We start from the raw sequence: 17,008 nt of genomic DNA on the forward strand, positions 1-17,008 counted from the left end.
TCCCTGCTTTAGTGGTTACAATCTAGGTCTTTTACTTTCTCAACAAATGTCCTAAGCACTCCCCACACAGAAAAGGTTTTGAACCTATGTATTCTGCTGTCAAGCAAAGGAGTAGCAAATAGATACATCAGCTTATTGTGACAGGCAAAAGGTGAATTGATATCTAATAGAGAACAATTGTTGAAGATTTTTTTTCACTATTTTTGCAGTGTATTTTAATTGCCATTGCTCCATATTGGTCCCTTTTGAGGATGAATCTTATAACTCTAGATGGCCTGGCTGCTATACGCAGAGACCTGATCTCAACACAGCATCATTGTGAGGTCAGTGTATACGTTACACGAGACAAGGAACAGGCTCTCAAGTCATTAAATGCTTCCTCTGAGGAGAAGAAGAAACTGCATGGCTCAAACCGAGCACTATACACAGCTGTACGGTTCTGGATGGTATTGTCCCCCACTTTTAACATGGCCAAGTCTCTCCTTTCAATGAACCTTTTGCTACATGCAGGCAAATGGAGGACTCTATTACCATTCTGGTGGCAGTCCTAGGTGAAGTCTGGGCAGAGTAGGAATGAATCAAATGTAAACACGCACAGAACTTTTCTTTCAGCACTTAAATATAGCACCCTGCTTTCAAAGTAGGTAATTATATATGAGCTTGCTTGTTGATTAGGTTATACTGTGATATACTAGTCCATCAGTACTCTTAGATGACCTACATAACATAATATGACATGTAACAGTTAAAAATGAAAGTGAACACAATACAGCACCATTTTCTAACTAGTCCCTATCCTTTGCAAAAACTTGGTTTGGACTGCCTTTATATGAAAACCTACCGTTGCTTAAAAACCACTGAAATAGGTTCAAATCTGTAAGCAAGACACATTTGCACCCAGGATTGTGAAGTGATGATACAGATTCCTGCAGCCTCGTGCATGATAATATTTTATCACAAAAAAACAGCTTTTCCGTCCTAGGTAGTAGAAAATAAGTAACTCCTATGTTAATACTTAGTTTTAAAGAAAGCAGGTGATATAGCACAACAGGAGGGAGTGACAGTTATGCACAGGGACATATTAAGAAAATCAAATGCCTCATATGTGTGTGTGTGTGTGTGTGTGTGTTTATATATATATCACAGAATCAAAGAGTTTAGATGTCAAAGAACACCAGAAAGTCTACATTATGTAGTGGTCAGGAAAAAAGTGCTGTAAGGAATGTATCAGTTCCTCTTGAGCTGTCCATCTACATCAGATCAATAGCCCTTCCAAGCATGGGACATTCAAGCTTTCAGCTTGAGAAATTGAAGTTCTCAAAATAAGTCAGGGTTGTAACACAAGTCCATCATTGTGTGTCACTGAAATGAAATGAGTTGTCTCCTGTTCGATTGATGACTGACATAGAACTAGGGGTGCGGGGGGGGGGGAGGAAAATAAACGAGACATGGTTTTTTGAAAAGTTGTTACGAATACTTCTGTCAAAAAAGTTTACACAAAGGGGTCAGCTTTCCCTTTTATGTACATACATAACTCCTATTACCAATAGGAAGAGTTATATGGCGTGGAGTGGGAGAAGGGAAAGTGATATACCCAAGGGCCTTACTTATAATTCAAATTTAACATAGTTCTTACACAAAGGAACAAATTGCACTAGAGTAAGGAGGAGAATTCTTATTTAAAAAGGAACAATGTCAGAAGCATGGTAATATTTAACCTATGCGTTATAATGCTTAAAAAATAAGAACTGCTCATAGAATCAAATATATTAATGTAGATACTTGATTGCAAAACAAGAGCCTTGGCTTGGTGGAGGATGGAGGGAGGGCAGTACACCTTGGTGCATTCAGTTACAGGAGGAACCCATTAGAACTGGACCCGAGCTGCAAATTTTGGAAATGAATCCACCCTTTGAATTTTAATAGTTCAGAGCAACCATGGGGCTTGGTTCGGTTCTTTACAGAGATAGGAGGCATTAGATTTGGCTTTGATGTGGGTTCAGACTGCAACCCACCTTAAAAATCAGTGGTTGGAGGGGTTATGAGTGGCTGTTCCATGGTTAGGTTCAGGTTCTTCTCTAAAGACATATAATTGATGCTAACAAAAATTGACACAGCTTCTCCTGTCAGTTGCCAGCACTATAAAATAATGCATAAAGAGAATGTTCTGCAAAATTCTGTGTTCTATCAGTTAAAAAGGCCCCTGCAGTGCCTACAAACAGGCTAACAAAATCAATGTTTGCTGCAGTTACTAACTGAGCAGCTTGTTGATGTTAAAGGAAATAACTTTGTTATCCATAGTACAAGTGATCCTCTATTATCCAGGCTTTCAAAGTGATTGAACCTGAAATGTATTCTACTAGTGTATATAGATACCCGTGCTACCTTGGAGACCAGTGAGTTTCAACGCATTAAATATAGAAACTACAGTTTCCTTATCTATTGCCTAGAGCAATAAAAATGGAGACAGAAACAATGATTGCCCTTTTGTACATATGTGGAAGTGATGTAACTATGTTCTTGAACTTCTCAGGGAGGTATTTTCCTATTAGAAACAATGGCTTTTGGTTGTAATATGAGTGGCATACTAGTTAGAGTGCGAACCTGCTACTGACTTATTGTAAGTAAATGCGGTAAATTGCTTAACACTCTGTGCCTCCATATTTTGTTCTGTAAAATGGGCATAATACTTGCCTGACCCAGAATGCTATTGTTATTCCTAATGCCTGTAAAATTCTTTGATTTTTTTTAATGTTTTAGCATATGGCCAATTTACATTAATATTATTTGTGTGTTCAGCATTGAATATGGTCTGAACTCAAGAATGTCTTTTACTAATAAACTAACAGAATTTGACTAAGACCACACTTACATCCTTAAAGACATATTGGTACCTTGGTACCATTGAATTTCTGATATCTGAGATCCAAAGCTGATATCTGTACAGTGATTTTTCTGATATCTGAGCTCTGATACTCTGAGCAAAATGGGTGCTCAAAGATAACCCAGTCTCAAAATAGACTAAGAAATGTTTCTCTGTTTTTCCTAAGCTGGTGTTGATGACAATTTCCCTAATTTAGCAAATAATTTGCTTCTGCTAATTGGTCTCTGGTCCAAGTCATTTGGTTTTAACACTATAGTCATCTCTTCAGGATCCGGAAGTTGGAGGTAGGTTGTAGTTCAGGATTAGCTTAGCATAAGTAAAGGAACTTGTTTGACTATAGTTCGTGTTAGGCATGTAAGGCACTGACCAGCAAATAAAATGTGCTGTTTTTTTGTAAAAATCTATATTAAAAAAGGCAAGCAATTAAGTAAGCTGTGATGCTCCTGTGGCTGTTAAAAAAGTAATTTCTTGGAGTTTTCTATTTTAGTTGACACTCATCAAATCTATTTGTGTAGATTTTCTCAAACAAAGAATTTTGATATCAATGGTACAGACTAAATATAAGAAACTGTAAATTTATGGTCAACAAATCATAGGAATTTCATGAAACACTTGGAAAAATATACTGCATTTGTGATGTTTGATGTGATTACAGACAGAAAAACATAGAAATAAATAATTTTATCTTCAGCATTGTTCGGAGCAATGTTGTAGGTCTGATTGTCCTGTTACGTAGGAGGGAGTAAACATGGAATATCTCCTTTGTCAAAATGATGTAAGTGAGGTCAGAAGCTGTTAGAGTAATAGACATTTTGGACACTAACAGGTCAAAAACATTTTTAAAAGATCATTTTAAGTGGAATAAAATATATTGTTTGATCAGAAGTGAGATATATGGCTTCTATTTGAAGCATTTTTAAAATAGGTTTGAAGGGAATTAAGACTCAAGGAATTTCAGAAAAATGTAATTGTAAAAGTCTTGAAACAAAACTTTGAGAAGGAAGAAAGAGACCTCTGTCTCAAAGTTTTGTATGGGTATGTGTGTGACCATGAGTGTGTATAATGTTTTTTGGTCCTCTGACATGAATAATTCAGAAAAACTGATAAAAGGTCAAACACTTGAGTATCATCAAAGCTTTTTAGAAGTAATCTTGGAGGAGAGGTCTCACCTGGCTCAAGTGAGAAGCACATCTACCTAGAACTTATGGATTCCAGTGTTTCATTACATAATTCATTTATATGCAGAATTCAAGAGGGAAACATTTGCTTATGTGCAGTATCTAACACCCCCCCACCCCAAGGTTCACAAATGTACTGCGGGGAAACTGATCAGCGAATTGTGGTGTAAGGTAGCTACTTTACACTGGCCCTGTGCCAATGTGTGATTTGATATATCTCATCCTGGAGGGAAAAAAAATCTATTGGTAGTTCCAGATGGGTGCTCTAATAGCATGAAGGCTGCTATTCCAGCTGACATGTCAGGTGTGATTGGAGAAAAAAGAGTGTCCTGTGTTGCTTTGATTTTGGTACTTGAGGCCATTAGCAGCCAACGTAAGTATGAACAGCTTTCAGGCATCCCTAATTTGTGACAAGCACTTCAGACAAGAACTCCTAGAATCAGGGGAGTCTGAAAGGTGATCATGGAGCCTCTAGCATCCCTTTCTTGTTATCTTACCTTTCAAAATGTATTGTTGCACATATTATGCATAAATTGGACTTGTTTTTGAAAACAAGAATGGATATTAGGGCAGTGTACTGCACAGAAGAAGGTGGACACTCAGGAGCCTTATTCAGGACATTCCTTTATGTCTTTTAGCTCTTAATTCCTCAGGGTGGAGTGAAAAGAAAGTAGACAAACAGAAATAGAAATTATTTTTTAAAGCAAATAAAGGAACTGTTTTAATCCTGCCATACTCTGTGAAGTAGAATGGTATGAACCCACCTCCAAGGTCCTGGGAAAAGAAACTTCCTGATAGGTAATTCTGTCCTCAGTTACACTTGGGGCCTCCAATGTCTTTGCACAATACATGAGTAACTGGACACAGAAGTTTCTGTACTGGCAGCCCCTTCCACCCCCCTTGTATTTCCTGTACCTTTACAATGACACAACTCTGCCATGTGATGCTTAAGGCCTTATTCTCCAACCCTGGGATACTTAACTGGGATAGTTATTTATGTCTGTGCAACATGGGTACAAACACTACAAATTTTGACTGCATCAGGCAGAAGAAAAATCAAACCACCCTTCCCTATAGATGTGTGATATATTCATGCTTTTTGCTTGCTTGCCATGATCTACTGCTTATTCCTTTCTGAGCTGTTCAGCTTCAGACTTGCTGCATTTGACTTCAGACACTGCAGATGCAGAACAGCTGGGAAATCAGTGAAGCAGCAGAGCAGAGTGGTTACAATAGTAGGGGAAAAAAATCCTTATTGAAAGAAACCGTCCAAGGCAGCCCCATGGTGCCCTTTTACACCGAGACATCGTCCCAGAGGTCCCCATGGGAAACGGCAAGACATATTTTTCCCTGATAACAATATAAAGCCAGAGAAAAGTACACATGGCATCAAGACATTCTGTGTTGCTTTAAGACAACAACATGGTTTGTTTATTTGATTTGTGACTTTGATGAAAACAATGCATTTATTTCTATATATATATTTATTTCTAACACTCTCAGAAACACTTAGTGTAACTTATAGTGTATTACTTTAAGCACTGATGATATGCTGTGTACAGTCATGCTGTCACAATGAGTTTATAATGCAAGAGCCTGAATCTAAAGCAGTTTCTAAGTGTTTGCTCCTATGAGTAGTCTTATGGGACTTTGGTAACTGCCATAACCAAGATACTTTTGAGCTAGATCATATAACATGCTTGCTAGTGAGCACTCGTTTACCAGAATTGTCCCATTCAATATTCTGATAAGTTTTAGGGTTTAAAATATATGGTGAATGCTGAGTGACATATTCCTAGAAATCTGGGAGTCTCAATCATTTTCTTCAGTTCTTAGTATATCAGTGTGAAGTAGGAAATGAAAGTGGATAAATACAATATTTTTTAAACAAACAACAAAGGAACTATTTTAAGTGAATATCTCATCTCAGCCTGCCACTCATTTTGAGTTATTTTCTGAGTTTTAGGTCTAATTCTGACAGCGATTACCACAAGACAGGGGGCCTATTTGTTTGAGTTAGGGATAAATCCTTTGTTGGATTTAGATGCCAAGGAGCAAGATTTACTACCACCTTCCCACTTACTTAAATACCAAACTTCAATTAAAAATATTCCACTCAGCTGCTGCCTAGTTCTGAATGCATCTAACTTCACTGAGGACCTCATGACTGACTTGAAAGTTCACTAGATGCCTAGAGTTTTCCTTTGCTCTATGTCCAGCATAATCAGTTGGGCTGCACTCTGGCTGTACAAATATGTGTCAAGATAGGATTGTCCAAGTACATGCATAAAACTGGTTAAGTCCTAAAGTTGTAATTGGGCAAAACATCATTACTAGTTGGTGGAGGGATGGCCCTTCCACATATTAGCCCTATATCCTAGCCCAGAGCTATCCAACTGGGGGACTGCGGGCCCCCATGCAGCCCCCGAGGGATTCGATTGTGGTCCTCAGGCTCCTGCTTGCTCACCTCTCCCCCATTACTCCAGATGCAATAGAAGGTAGAGGCTCTAGGCTCCCCCTCCCTCTTCCAGCTGCCACTTTCTTCCCCACCCTGGGGGCAACCGGGCAGCAAGGCAGCACAGGGAACTGAGGGTGAGCCTGGGATGTGCAGTGCAGTGGGGGTCGGCTGGAATCACAGGGATGTGGTGCAGTGGTGGATTTAGCCATGCCTACTCGCCTCTCTAGGCAGCTAAGTATATTTAAGTATCTGGCTCTTGGAGAACACAGCACATAGATCAGTGAAGGCACGCTGAAATTCCAAAGAGTGCAATTTTATTAGGTTTGTATGTCTTATATAGTGCCTGCTGCCAGCCACGACCTACACAGCCAGGCACCTTCTATTAGCAGACTTTCATATATGCATGAACAAGTTACTGCAAGGTAAGCTGAAGCATGAAATTACAGTTCCCCACTGAGTAGCTTCCCATGTGTATGTTCTTACCCCATGGCAAACAGCCCATGTGGGGCAAGCCACTTTGCATTTCTATGGCTAAGAGCATGCAAAAAACCTCCTACAATCTAAGTTCACACTTGGGCTAGGTACAGATATTACACTTTTACTAGTATATGTGATTGGAAACCGGTCTATACCCATAACAGAACAGAAATTCTGCACACACAGACTGGTTTAAAAATGGCAGAACCCAGTCTAAGATATGTCCCACCAACCAAAGGGCGAACACGTGTTTTGCTTGCTACTAATGTCTGCTATGCCGCTTACAGAAACTGTGTAATTTAGATCAATTCCACTTCAGGCTTTTTGAATGTTTGTACCTAGCCTTTTAGTTTAATTTACCTCACCTCTACTGATCTGGCTACCTGCAGCTTGAGGTGTGAAATCCTGGCTTCATGGACATCAGTGACAAAACTTCTGTTCACTTCAGTCGATTAAAGCATTTACCCAAGATACCTTAGAAAGCTTCAAGGTAACTGTGGAAAAAATGCTTTCTTCAGAGATATTCTTTGTCCCCAAAGACTGTCACCTCCCTCTCAGCTCCTTACTCGCCAGCTTTCTATTTTCATCTACTTTCAAGCCTGTGATCTTCCTCTTAAATGAAACACCCTAGCCTGATAGTTCATCCATCAACTCATTGCTCCATCTATGGATCCAGATGCCAAACTAGAGTTGCAGTCTCGCCCTAGCTAGCACTTCAGCCTTAACAGTAATACCAACATGCTCCATTTGTCATTTCGGAGTTACTGTGCTTGAAGAAGTACCAATTCTAGACCCAATCTTCCTTTCCCCTCTCCCGGTGAAACACCTGCAATGCACTCTATACTCCTGTAAGTGAGGAGTACTAGACAGGTAGGGAGCTAAATATTAATACCACAGCCCTTATTTCTCAGAATATTATGTGACTTCTGAGACTCCAGTAGGGCACTGACACGTGGGCCCTTTAACCTTCCCATATACTGTGTTTCTGATTTCTGTGTTTAAAGTTTTTTGTTGAGCTGTCAGTGCAAAATACTTAATACTTCTGTAGCTGCCTCTCCTTCTGAGAGAAGTATCGTCCTCCAGTGGATCAATTTGTCTTCAGGAATGTAATCTATATTTACTTTGCAGCAGGTACTGTAGCTCTTAACTCTGCTTTTAGCTGATTCAGCTCTTATTCCAACTACTTTGACCTCAGAAATATTCCCTGCTAACTGTCCTCCTGTTCACTCCAATTTGTACTGCCTAAATGCTTACTGCTGAGTGTCCCTCTGGCCATTTTGAAAGGTGTTTCATCACACTACAATAAACGTGAAATACTGATGCACTCAAAACAGCAAAAAAAAACTGAAAAAAACCCCCAGCTTTATATCGACATGGGACCAGACACGGGCATTTATTACACTTTACTTTCATACCATTGTCTACCTTTGGCAAAGGAAGATTGTAAGGGTCCCTGGTGGTCCCAGCCAATCAATACTACACAGGAGTTAAATTAGACCTTAAGTCAAGCACATATCCACCTTGGCTGAGATGCCTCCAACCTAAAGTCCCTGGAAAATTTACATTTTTCCACTAAGTTAACCAATGACAGGGTGAAATGAGTGGGAAAAAAGCAGCTGTCTAGGCTGTATCTTGCATCACTATCAAAAGGATGTTGTCCAAATAGCAGCTAAGGTACTTCACACGAAATTTAGACAGGATGATGTTTAAGCAAGCTCATGGTTACTATGCACATTAACCACTCCCTCCTCTTTTCATAAAATGTCTTAAACAGTATTATTTTTGAGGTATGGTCTTTAGTCACACTTCTTACATAACACAACCCACATTAATGTTAATGGGAATCATGCTTCGGCTTCTCTATGGAATAAGTTCCTGCATTTTGGATCTGGAGTTCACAGAACAAAGGGTCAGAAATAGGGTCTAGCAGCAGCATAACTAGAACAGAGTGAATGAGACAACTGCCCCAGGTGCTGACTTGGGAGTCGGGAAAGAGCATGAAAAAAAACCCAGCTGCTGCCCCTACTAGGTTGCACTCGAACTACAAAAGGCGTTCAGATTTCAAGGCACATCCAGGATAAAAAGGCTTAGCCTATTAGGAAACTGGGGTTTCTTCTGACCCCAGCGCTCTTTCCTGCCCAGAGCAGGGGGTTGGACTTGATGACCTACTGAGGTCCCTTCCAGCCCTAACATCTATGAATCTATAAAAGGAGTAAGTATTTCCAAATCAGAAGTAGCACTGTGCCTCTTCCTGGTTGGAAGACAGATTAGTCAAATGAAAGGCCTTGATGGAGAGTCAGGAAATATTCAAAACTCTTGAGAAGATAATCCATTCCTCATTCAAAGAAAACTTGTTCTACACACTAACTTCCCTACTTACTGATCTATGAATGTTATATGGTGAGTCCCATTTACTAGTGAATATGTGCATACCTTTACTACTTCTACCTGATGGGAAGCCCCCTAAGCAGAGGGGTTTCCTGCCTTGAGCAGGGGACTGGACTATATGAACTTGAGAGTCCCATCCAGTCCCACTTTCCTATGATCCTAATAATGTATAAATGTAGCTAGATTCAATATATTTTATTTCTTCACCAATGCAAGGTTAATTATTTGGTTTGGTCTTTTGTAAAACTAAATAGATTGTTGTTATATTGTTTTATTAATGAAAAAAAAAGAATTGTATACTCCTTGATTATAATAAAAACCCTATACATATTGGTAACTGGTATTTATAATTTGTTATTATTTTTAATAGTTACTGTAGTGTGAAATGCAGTCTGTTGAGTCTGTGTTTGTTTGCCTCATTTCCATTTTGAAAAGAAAGAGTGCTTTACTCTTAAATATAATAGTAATAATAGTTGGTTTATTTCCAACCGATTTGTTGGTGTAGAAAATTATTTTGAAATATGAAGTAGGTAAGACCTAACATGCCAGATGTCTTCCTCATGTAAGCAATTTAAATTCAATTTGCCACAGAAAATACAGGCGAGTGGTGGATCAATAGGCTGCATTCAGCAGAGCTGACACACAACACCTGATACAGAGCCAACCTGGCTGGGGACCTATTACTCATACCTGAGGGACTTTCCCTGGCTTTTATCACAAGGTAAAATCTCCTAGGATTACAGGTACTTAAAACTAATTAGGTCTGCTCCGTTACCTGCCATTTGAATGCCCTCTGTTTCCACAACAACCAGTTTACTTCCTTATTTCAATGAGATAATTGTGGTGGCACAATCCACTAAGGTAAAATGATAGCTTTGCACACACACATGCACACACGACTGTCTTTATCTTGTAGCAGAAAGCACAAGTGGTGATGGAGTAATAGCTGGAGGCAGTGTTACAAGTTTACCATATTTACTTTTGGTGCTTTTGTCAGATGTCTGCCTTCAAAGAATATAATTATGTGATTAGAACAAGACACTGTAAACAAATAGTACTTTGCCCCTCCCCAGACATGTGAAGTGAAGCATGTAATTCTCTGAATCCTTTGTAGGAATACCTACACCTTGCTGGCACGTGGAGGCAGATCTGAGAGATGTAATATGCATGCACATCAATCCACAATTCCTCTTTTTCTACGCTGGCTTCTGAATGGTAGCAGTATGCAAGTTATTCACGCAAAAAATCATTTGTCATACGCTTACATTTAACAAAAGTTCATTCCTCAGATTTATGCTAATTATTATACATAGGGTTAAGCACTGGAAAAATGCAATTCCTGTATGTTGTTTAAATAATTCCACCCCCTCTTTTTCTGAGCACCAATTCTTCCATTATTGTGCTTCCTGCAAATATCCCAGATACTTATAAATATTATATTGCAATGAATTTTATATGATGACACTTCAGTTCTTAAGTGAAAGCTGCATACTGAACTTAACCTAAAAATGCATTATAGGGAAACCCACTTTTAAGAGTAGTTAAAGAGAACAGTAGAGATGGTGTTCAGAATATTTAAGTTCTCTCTTGACAGATACTTGAACTAGCTCTAGACCCCACCCTAAAATCTGGGAAAACTCCATACAGCCTCCCTGGATGCCATGGGCTGGCAGAAGTGTGTACAAACAAGAAGTCTCTGAAGAAAAAGAAATACAGTTAAAAACTGCAATGAATATAACTGTAAAAAAAGCATCAATTACCAGCATCCCCTTTCCACTTTGTTTAACCTTTCTGCCCTTGGTGATAGGCAGTCTAAAATCCTTTCCACCCACGAGCAAGGATGTCCCATAAATAACAAACCACCCTATCCTCGGCCAGTCTTAGAAATTTGTTAACTCCCACTCAAAGTTTGTGTCAGCAAGTAGCAACAGTCCAAATGACTCTTTGAGGCACTATGTCTTGTCCCAAAGCTTCTACTTGCCCAGTACATCTGGAGACACCTGACATAGGTTAGGGCTTTCTTAAAAATGAATTGTTACTGACTTACTTCTGCTGCTGTCTTCTGCATTTTTTCTCATTGCAAAGCCTGCAACCAAAATCATTTAGGAATCTGAAATATTTTGGTTACCAAGATATGAACTCTTCCTCTTCTCTGAAGCTCTCTAAGAGCCCCTACTTTCCAGAGTCCAAATACGTGATGAGTTAAGACAACCTTCCAAGTGTCACTAGTGGAACTGTGGAAGATAACTAACACAAATGAAACCCCCAGTGGCAGTACTTTTCACCAGTAGATGGAGTGCAGAGCTCCTTACCCTCTGAAGCTTCTGGCCATCGTTTTATGAGACAAACTGAGCTGTAGTTTATCTCTGTTTATTACATCTAATTAAGTAGTTTCTCCCTTTTTTAGAAAGCAGGTGCTTAAGTCACTTGATTTAAGTCTTTTCTCAAGTGATTTGCTAGTTCCTGGTGGTAGAAGAATGAAAAGTCCCTGATTCAAAAGTCCATTTAAAGAGAGCTGGGTATCACAGCAGGCACTAAATCACAAAGTGGGGGATATAAAGTTGATCATAGCCCTTGAGTAGCATCCAGTGGTGGATTAAGATTTATTGGGGCCCTGGGCTCCAGCGGGGGGGGACCTTCTCCTCCTGTTGCTGCCGCTGCCAAGGGCAGGGCAGGCCTCCATACCCTGAGGAGGTATGGGTGGACCAGGCTGGGCTGAGGGAGAGATGGCACTTACCCGCCCCTCCCCCCACACCTGGAGCAGAGCCGAGCAGGGCAAGGGTGGATGTGGGCTGCCTGCTGTGGACTCAGGGTTCTCCATCCTGCTGCCTTTGCCCCAAGGGCCATGCCCACCTGGCAGCAGGAGGCACAACTGACTGCCCACACTGCTGCTGGGGGCAGGGAGCACATGGCCAGCGTGGGGTCCCTGAGGCAAAGGCAGCAGTGTGGAGAGCCCCAAGCCCAAAGAGAACAGCCTGCATCTGCAATGCACACAAATCCTGGGGGCACATGCCCCCCCCCCCACCCCCGCATGCTTTCCCCCGGTGGTGCACACAGCAGTGGGGAGATGCCCCCCTTCCACACCCCCTGGATGAGCAACCCATGGCTTCTTCTCCCACCCCCGACCCTAGCCCCAGGTCACAAGCACCACCCTGGCAGAGCAGCACCCCCAGCTCCAGTCCCTGCCTCAGTCCCTCCCTCACCATGGGGGTCTCGATCTGCCCCACATACCCCTTCCCCATACCTTTACTTGCAGAGAGTTGCTCTGCGTGATGGCCAGCTGTGTTCTGGGCCATGTGAATGCACTGCCTCCTGCATCTCACTCTCAGCAGCCCCAAACAGGACCCCTTGCAGGCTTGAAGGCTACCCATCTGCAAGGGGAAACCTGTAATTTCATGTGGGAACCCAGGCATTAGCCCTGTAGTCATTATAGATAAATGTAAGTCTCTTATTCATCAAACAAAATCTATCCTTCCTGAGTCTTGATAGGATTCCCAGACTTCACTGGTAGTCTTTTCTACACCTGAATTAAAGTTTTCATCTAGAGCTAAAAACAGCCTGTGTTTTTTAGCCAGCTAAAAATGGCTGTGAATAAGAAGAGAGAGATTACCAGGAATAGCTAACAGACAGAAAAATTACAGAAGAAATGATAGTTTGAATAGTGGAACATCAAGCCTATTAAAAAGGAGAGAGGATGGTGAATGCTTGTGGAGTAGAAAGATTATCATCTCCCTGTTCCCTGCTAATGAGCCATGAAGTCAGTTGACCCTCTTAGCTAAATATAAATGCCTGAATAGAAAAGCTACTGCCTCTCCCAAGCAGTTGTTTTTAAAATTTGGTCAAAGCAGGATTTTCTCTGAATCCTAGGCCTACCCTCCAGTTTATCTACTACTTCCCCCAGTTTGGTGTCATCTGCAAACTTGCTGAGGATGCACTCCAGCCCATCTTCCAGAGCACTGTAGAAGTTATTTAACAAAAGCAGCCCCAGAACTGACCCCTGGGGCACTCTACTTGATACCCAGTTAGACATTGGCCCATTGATTACTATCTTTGAACCTAACAATCCAGCCTGTTTTCTATCCACTGTACAGTCCATTTACCTAATCCATGCTTCCTTAGCTTGCTTGCAAGAAAGTTTCATAGTTGTTAGGGGCTAGAAGGGACTTTACAAATCATTGGGTCCATCCCCACTGTACTTGGGAAGGAAAGACCGCTGGGATCAGATGACTCCAGCAAGATGGGCATCAAGATGCTTTTTGAGGATCCCCAGCTGGAGCACTTTACATTTCTCCATATTAACAACATCAGGTTGAGGTCTGCCCACCTCACAAGCCTGTCCTGGTCGACCACACACCCCCATAGTTTGGTGTCGTCCATGAACTATGCTAGTTCACTTTTAATATCCAAATCCAAATCATTGATGAACATGTTGAAAAGCACTGGTCTGAGTACTGAACCCTGAGGGATGCTGCTGGTCACCCTCCACCATGATGACTCAGATCCATCAATCCATACTCTCTGGGTCCTACCACGGAGCCAGTTACCTAGCCATCAGACCGTAAAGTAGTCGACGCTACATTTTCCCAATTTTTTCATGAGGACTTAATGGGAGACCAGGTCAAAGGCCTTTTTGAAGTCCAGGTATATGACATCAATCTCATTTCCCCTATCCAGGTGGTGAGTTATCTGATGATAGAAGGAAATGAGGTTGGTCTTGTATGACCTGTGCTATAATGAAGCCATGATGGCTATCCTTCAGAATACTGCCTTCTGCTAGCCTGTCTATAATGAATTCTTTGATAATTTCCCCCAGGATTTTACCAGGTATTGAGGTCAAACTGATTGACCTGTAATTTCCTGGGTCCTTCTTTCTCCCTTTCTTAAAGATAGGCACCATAATGGCCTTCTTCCAATCTTCTGGGACCTCTCCTGAGTGCCATGAGTCTTCAAATAACTTTCTCATAGGTTGTGCAATGATGTTGGCCAGTTCTTTTAGCACCCTCAGGTGTAGTTCATCTGGTCCTGCTGACTTGTAGATATTTAGCCTTTGTAGGTGCTCCCCCACAAGATCTATGACAACTCTGGGAGGGTGGTCACCTCCACCATGATCATGATACATGGGATTGTTTCATCCTAAGTACAGGACTTTACACTTGTCCTTGTTGAACCTCATGAGATTTCTTTTGGCCTAATCCTCCAATTTTTTTAAGTATCTCTGAATCACTTGGTGTCATCTGCAAACTTGCTGAGGGTGCACTCTATGCCATCTTCCAGGTCATTAATGAAGACATTGAACAAAACCGGCTCCAGAACCAGAACAAAGCCGGAACTAAACCCCCTGGGGGACTGTGTTTGATACTGGCTGCCAACTAGATGTCAAGCCATTGATTACTACTGTCTGAACGCGATGCTCCAGCCAGTTTTCTATCAACCTTATGGTCCATTCATACATCCCATACTTCCTTCGTTTGCTTGCGAGAATATTTCCTTAGTTTGCTTGCGAGAATTATGGAAATCATAACAAAAGCCTTGCTAAAAATCAAGGTACACCACATCCACCTGTTTCCCCGCATCCAGAGTCAGTCACCTTGCCATAAAAGGCAATCAGGTTGGTCAGGTATGACTTGCCCCTGGTGAAACTATGCTCATTGTTCCTAATCACCTTTTCCTCTTCCAAATGCTAAGAAATGGATTCCTTGAGGATCTGTTCTATGATTTTTCCAGAAACTGAGGTGAGGCTGATTGGACTGTAGTTCCCTAGATCCTTGTCCTTCCCTTTCTTAAATATGAGCACTATGCTTGCCCTTTTCTAGTCATCTAGGACCTCTCCTGATTGCTATGAGTTTTCAGAGGATGGCCAATGGCTCTGCAATCACATCACCCAACTGCCTAAGCACCCTCAGGTGCATCCCATCTGGCCCCATGGACTTGTACATGTCCAGCTTTTCTAAGTAGTCCCTAATCTGTTCTTTCACCACTCAGGGCTGCTCACCTCCTCCCCAAACTGTGCTGCCTGGTGCAGTAGTCTGGGAGCTGACCCTGCCTGTGAAGACTGAGGCAAAAAAGGCTTTGAGCACTTCAGCCTCTTCTGCATCCTCTGTCACAAGGTTGTCTCTCCCATTCAGTAAGGGACCCACACTTTCCCTGATTGTCCTCTTGCTACCAACATATGTGTACAAACCCTTCTTGTTACCCTTCTTGTTACCCTTCACATGCCTTGCTAGCTGCAACTCCAATTGTGCTCTGGCCTTCCTTACTTTATCCTTGCATGCCCAAGGGTCCTTACTCTGCTGCTCTCCATCCTTCCTTTCCTCAGGATCCTGAACTCAATCATCTCATGGTCATTGCTGCCCAAGTTGCCATCCACTACTACATCCCCCACCAATTCTCCCCTCTTGGTGAGCAGGTCAAGAAGAGCTTGGCCACTAGTTAGCCTTTCCAACACTTGCACCAGGAAGTTACCCCCAACACTCTCCAAAAAACTTCCTGGATTGCCTATGCACTGCTGTGTTGCTCTCTCCTGCTTGTGCTTCCCCCAGGTCACCCACTTCCCCACTTACCTCAGGGCTTTGGACTCCATTCCCCAGCAAACCTAATTTAAAGGCCTCCTCACTGGGTTAGCAACCTTATCTACAAAAATGCTCTTCCCTCTCTCCATCAGGTGGATCCTGTCTCTTCCTAGCAATCCTTCTTCTTGGAACAACATCCTATGGTTGAAGAAACTAAAGCTCTGCTGGTGACACCATCTGCACAGCCTTGCATTGATCTGTAGGTTTCATCCACTCCTACCTGGGCCCTTCCTCTTGATCGGAAGGATGGAGGAGAACACTACCTGAGCCCCAGTCCCCTTCACCCTTGTACCCAGAGTCCTGCAGTCACATGTGATTTGTTCAGGGTCACCCCTGGCAGTATCATTGGTGCCCACATGGATGAGCAGCATGGGATAGTAGTCAGAGAGCCGTGTAAGTCTCAGTAATCTTTCCATTACATCTTGGATCCACGCTCTGGGCAAGCAGCAGACTTTTCAAGACAGCAGGTCAGACCACTGAATAGATGCCTCTGTCCAGTGCAGAACGGAGTCTCCAACCACCACCACCCATCCCTTTATCTTGGTGGTCTTGATCCTTCCAAACTTAGGGATGCCTATCCACCAATGGAACATGTTCCTTCTCCTCTGTTGCTAGGGCTCCATCTCTGTTCACTAGGCATACCACTGCAGGTGGAGATGAAGACTTCTGCTTACTGCTAGAAGTCACAAGCTTCCCATTTCCACTCTCTTGGAAGTCCATGTCCTCTTCCTTCTGTAGCACTACCTCTGGCATTCCTTCCTCTGCAGTCCTTCTTCCATAGTCCTAGAGTCTCCTTCAGCATTGAATTGATGAAGTCCTCATGGCAGAGGATATTTTGGAGCTTTGTCACCTCTTGTAGCTGTTTGCCTGCTTCCTGAGGGACAGCACCAGGAGGTACCATTCACATTGCAGGAGCTCCCCCACCTGACTATAACCAGAAGGAACTTGCAGGCCGCAGTCTGCCCAGTGCCAAACTAGGACTGGGTGGAAGCCTCAGCCATGAGCAGTCCTGCCTGGCCAGACACCTCACAGGTGCAAGAAGAGGAAGAGCTGG

Source organism: Alligator mississippiensis, chromosome 4 (assembly GCF_030867095.1).
Source record: "Alligator mississippiensis isolate rAllMis1 chromosome 4, rAllMis1, whole genome shotgun sequence".
NCBI lineage: Eukaryota > Metazoa > Chordata > Crocodylia > Alligatoridae > Alligator > Alligator mississippiensis.